Consider the following 5,986-nt stretch of genomic DNA (forward strand, 5'->3'; position numbering starts at 1 on the left):
CTTCTTCAGGTCTATCATGCCTATGCACATCTGGTTCTCCTGGCGTCGAATGTGATGGTTTAACTCCTGGATGAAAGCTGCAATTGATCTATCCTTCCTGGTGTTGATCATCTCCCATTGCTCATCTCGGCGCCCACAAATCTAGTAGATAGTATCCTTGAGATCCTTGTGGTAGACTTCTCCAATGCGTCCCATAGTGATGTGGGCTGCCATGCTCTTTCCTAGAATCCAGGTTGGTGCATCAAAGGAAAACTCTATGGGCTCAGTGACGGGCATGAACGTCCTTCCTGGAACTTGAACTTGAATCATCCAGCGCTCCTCTTCAGGCGAAGTGGCGTTGTAGGTTCTGGTGAAGCTTGGTACTCCGATGTACAGGTATCTAGTGACTTCTTTCAAGTGACGTCCAGAGGGTGTATTTTCATCCGGTTGCGTGAACTTGTTCCTTACATCCGCCATCCTAAAAGAGTAGAAAAGATGAGGAGTCAGAAATTAGAAGAGGGAGTATTGATCTAGGGCTTTAGCTTAGTGGTCGTGTCCTACAGTCAGCGTGTGCTCTGATACCATCTTGTAGCGACCAGACCTCAAACAGTCTGATCTCTGTGCTTTAGTGTCATCCCTGGATCAGTAATGCTGACACGCACAGTACTTGAAGGATTTATAACAGAGTAGCAATCACACACTTATTACATCGAATGTCTCAAAAGAGAACTTATTACAATAAATATGGCTTAAGGCCATCTAATAACGATAATAGCGGAAGGCTTGGAAGATAAGTGAGTCCATCAACTCCAATGGCATCACTGAGTATAGAACCACGACCTAAAGGCACCTTACTCGTCGTCTGAAAAGTCTGCAACATGAACGTTGCAGCCCAAAAACGGGTCAGCACATGGAAGATGCTGGCAATGTAACACATAGAGAGTAATGGAAGAATAAAGCTATACTACATGCATATATGGCTGGTGGAAAGCTCTATGGTTATAGTTTTGCGTAAAGCCAATTTTTCCCTACTACAAAGGTATAAATATTATTTAACTATCATGGTAGTTGTTAAACATTGAGAGTGTAGACACCCTCTCAATCCCAATTTAGTATCATCATTAAAACCCAACAGTATTAATTCAAAGTAACATGATGAGAATCACATGATAATCCAAGTACTAGATACTCAAGACGTCCATAACCGGGGACATGGCTAACCATGATTAGTTTATACACTCTGCAGAGGTTTGCGCACTTTTCCCCACAAGACTCGATCTCCTCCGTTGGGATTCTCGCACTACATGGTGTTTGAGAAACGGATGACCGAGACATAGTCTTTCAAAAGCACTAGCACCTTACGATCGGGTAGACAGTACCAACCTGCATCCCCTACATCTGCTACTCTACCACTGTAAGAGTTCGCACGGCTTAATCGACTATGCTAGAGCCCATAGTAGCTTGTGGCTGCACACGGAAGTTTCTAGTATGAATAAATCTCATGATCCCTTTGAGCCTGGGTGGCGGTCCATAAAGAAAAACAGGCAATCGCTGGAATACCCAGGTGCCTCAATCCACCCAGATGTGTGTTTAAGTTGCCACCTTAAATAAACCATTTATTTATCAATCTCACATCTGTCATGGATACACTCTCCCAATCCACGTCTACTAGCATAGCATGGCATAATAAGCAAACGTAGAAGTAACTCCCAAGGGTTGATAATAAAACAGGTAATAGGTTCTACCTCATCTACTTCCCAAAACCCACATATTAATCGGATCCTAATCGTGCAATTGTTTGAGGATTGATCTAATGCAATAAAACTGGGTAGTAAAGAGGTATGATCAAAGTGTTACTTGCCTTGCTGATGATCCGTGAAACCTAGAGATTCGAAATAGCAAGCGGCGCACTTCGGGTACTCTATCGCAAATAAACAAGCATACAATAATTACTCATCTAATGCATGGGTAAAACTCAAATAAGAAAACTAACCAGAAAGTTAACCTTAAGAACTCCGGTTTGTAAAAATATTCAAATCGAACGAAGCAACGAAAGTCAAACGGCGAAAGGAACAAACTTCGTTTACTAATCTGGATCTAAGTCAAATTTTACAGATGCAAAAACTTGTTTGAGTTGGTTAAACGGAAGGAGGGTTTCGAGACGAAACTCCAGGCGCTAGAATCGCCTGATTTCGATAAACGAGCGAAAAGTTATACTAGAACGAAAATCGGATCAGAAATCGCGATCAGAAATAACCGCGGAAAAAAATCCGAGAAAAAGAAAAACTGACGAACAGATTAACGAACGAACGTTCGTTAACTGAAACTAAACGACGAATTCGCCCGTTAAAACGAACGAACGGGCGAACGCTTGCTAAATAAATAAACCAGAAAATAAAACTGATCTATTCATAAAAAACGAATCTAGGGTTTTCTAAAAAAACGGATCGGTTTCTTTAGAAAAACTGGGGCGGCGGGCGGCTACCTCAGCTCGGGCTCCGGCGAGGTCCGGCGAGGTTCCTGCGGGGCTCCGGTGGCGGTGGGCGCGTGAGGTGGCGGGGCGGCGGCGCAAGGCGGCGGGGCGGCGGCAAGTGGCGGCGCGTGCGGCGAGGGGCTGCGGCGGTGGCGACTCAGGGCTCCAGGGGGGGCCCCCGGGGTGGTATTTAAAGGGGGGAGGCGGCGGCGGCTCCGACTAGGGGAGGGGTTCGGGTGGCGGCGGCGGCTCGGACTCTCCCGAGTCCGACGGCGGCACAGGACGGGGAGGCGGTGGCGCGGGCGGGCCGGCCTGGCTCGGCTGGGCTTCGGCCCAGTCGGGCGCGCGGGAGGCTTTTTAAAAAAAATCCCGCCGAACTAAGAAAAAACCTAGAGAAATAAATAAAAATCAAAAAATGCCAAACCAAATTTTCACCGTCTAAATAAAATATTTAGAACAGGATGAAGATTTTCTTGGCCCTAAAATGCAGTTTTGAAAACGTGCATTTTTTCCTGAATTCAAATAAAATAGCGAGAAAACTCCAAAATAAAATCTTACTTGATTTTTTATTAAACCTTCAATATTTCTTTATTTTGGGAAAGTCATTTTATTCCCTCTCTCATATTTTTATTATAGAAATAATTGAAGATAGAATAAATAAAATCAATGATCCTATTTTCAAAATTTGAGAAAAACCCAAATATGAAAATAACGAAATTCCCAACTCTCTCCGTGGGTGCTTGAGTTGCGTAGAATTTCTGGATCAGGCCAAAAGTAAATAAAATATGATATGCAGTGATGACCTAATGTATAACATTCCAAATTGAAAATTTGGGATGTTACAAGGTTGCTAGTAGTGTTAATTACTCCTTGTAGTTGATGCTAGTTGGTTTAATTGGTGGAAGATCATATGTTCAGATCCTATATGCATATTAATACCCCTCCGATTATGATCATGTTTATGCTTTATGATTAGTTACGTTTGTTCCTGAGGACATGGGAGAAGTCTTTCTATTTGTAGTCATGTGAATTTGGTATTCATTCGATATTTTGATGAGATGTATGTTGTCTCTCCTCTAGTGGTGTTATGTGAACGTCGACTACATGACACTTCACCATTATTTGGGCCTAGAGGAAGGCATTGTGGAGTAATAAGTAGATGATGGGTTGCTAGAGTGACAGAAGCTTAAACCCTAGTTTATGTGTTGCTTCGTAAGGGGCTGATTTGGATCCATATGTTTCATGCTATGGTTAGGTTTACCTTAATACTTTTGTTGTAGTTGCAGATGCTTGCAATAGAGGTTAATCATAAGTGGGATGCTTGTCCAAGTAAGGGCAGCACCCAAGCACCGGTCCACCCACATACCAAATTATCAAAGTACCGAACGCGAATCATATGAACGTGATGAAAACTAGCTTGACGATATTCCCATGTGTCCTCGGGAGCGCTTTTCTCTATATAAAAGTTTGTCTAGGCTTGTCCTTTGCTATAAAAAGGATTGGGCCACCTTGCTGCACTTTATTTACTTTTGTTACTTGTTGCTCGTTACAAACTATCCTATTACAAAACTATCTGTTACCACTTATTTCAGTACTTGCAGAGAATACCTTGCTGGAAACCGCTTATCATTTCCTTCTGCTCCTCGTTGGGTTCGACACTCTTACTTATCGAAAGAACTACGATAGATCCCCTATACTTGTGGGTCATCAGCGCCAGAAAAGAGCTTGATGTCTACTACACAACCTTCTTCTTGTAGACGTTGTTGGGCCTCCAAGTGCAGAGGTTTGTAGGACGGTAGCAAATTTCCCTCAAGTGGATGACCTAAGGTTTATCAATCCGTGGGATGCGTAGGATGAAGATGGTCTCTCTCAAGCAACCCTGAGACCAAATAAAAAAGAGTCTCTTGTGTCCCCAACACACCCAATAAAATGGTAAATTGTATAGGCGCACTAGTTCGGCGAAGAGATGGTGATACAAGTGCAATATGGATGGTAGATATAGGTTTTTGTAATCTGAAAATATAAAAACAGCAAGGTAACTAATGATAAAAGTGAGCGAAAACGGTATTGCACTGCTTCGAAACAAGGCCTAGGGTTCATACTTTCACTAGTGCAAGTTCTCTCAATAATAATAACATAATTGGATCATCTAACTATCCCTCAACATGCAACAAAGAGTCACTCCAAAGTCACTAATAGAAGAGAACAAACGAAGAGATTATTGTAGGGTACGAAACCACCTCAAAGTTATTCTTTCCGATCAATCCATTGGGCTATTCCTATAAGTGTCACAAACAACCCTAGAGTTCATAGTAAAATAACACCTTAAGACACAAATCAACCAAAACCCTAATGTCACCTAGATACTCCAGTGTCACCTCAATTATCCGCGGGTATAATTATACGATATGCATCACACAATCTCAGATTCGTCTATTCAACCAACACAAAGAACTTCAAAGAGTGCCCCAAAGTTTCTACCGGAGAGTCAAGACGAAAACATGTGCCAACCCCTATGCATAAGGTCACAAGGTCACATAACTCGCAAGTTGATCACCAAAACATACATCAAGTGGATCACGTGAATATCCCATTGTCACCACAGATAAGCACATGCAAGACATACATCAAGTGTTCTCAAATCCTTAAAGACTCAATCCGATAAGATAACTTCAAAAGGAAAACTCAATTCATCACAAGGAGATAGAGGGGGGAGAAACATCATAAGATCCAACTATAATAGCAAAGCTCGTGGTACATCAAGATCGTGCCATATCAAGAACACGAGAGAGAGAGGGACAGAGAGAGGGAGAGAGAGAGAGGGAGAGAGAGATCAAACACATAGCTACTGGTACATACCCTCAGCCCCGAGGGTGAACTACTCCCTCCTCGTCATGGAAAGCGTCGGGATGATGAAGATGGCCACTGGTGATGGATTCCCCCCTACGGCAGGGTGCCGGAACAGGGCCCCGATTGGTTTTTGGTGGCTACAGAGGCTTGCGGCGGCGGAACTCCCGATCTAGGTTATTTTCTGGAGGTTTATGTATTTATAGGAATTTTTGGCGTCGGTCTCATGTCAGGAGGGGTCTCCGAGTCGTCCATGAGATAGGGGAACGTGCCCAGGAGGTAGGGCACGCCCTCCACCCTCATGGATGGCTCGAGACTCTTCTGGCCCAACTCTTTTACTCCGGGGACTTCTTTTGGTCCATCAAAAATCATCAAAAATTGGCACGTCAATTCGACTCCATTTGGTATTCCTTTTCTGTAAAACTCAAAAACAAGGAAAAACAGAAACTGTCACTGGGCTCTAGGTTAATATGTTAGTCCCAAAAATCATATAAAATAGCATATAAAACATCCAAGATTGATAATATAATAGCATAGAACAATCAAAAATTATAGATACATTGGAGACGTATCATTCGTTCCCTGAAAACACAACCAGCACAACTATCTAGGAAGTCCCTGGAAGCATCTGTTAGTCCATTATAGAAGATATCAAGTATTTCATTTTTCTTAAGAGGGTGATCAGGC

This window comes from Triticum urartu, chromosome 3A (genome assembly GCF_056163025.1).
Source record: "Triticum urartu cultivar PI428250 chromosome 3A, HENAU_Tu73, whole genome shotgun sequence".
NCBI lineage: Eukaryota > Viridiplantae > Streptophyta > Magnoliopsida > Poales > Poaceae > Triticum > Triticum urartu.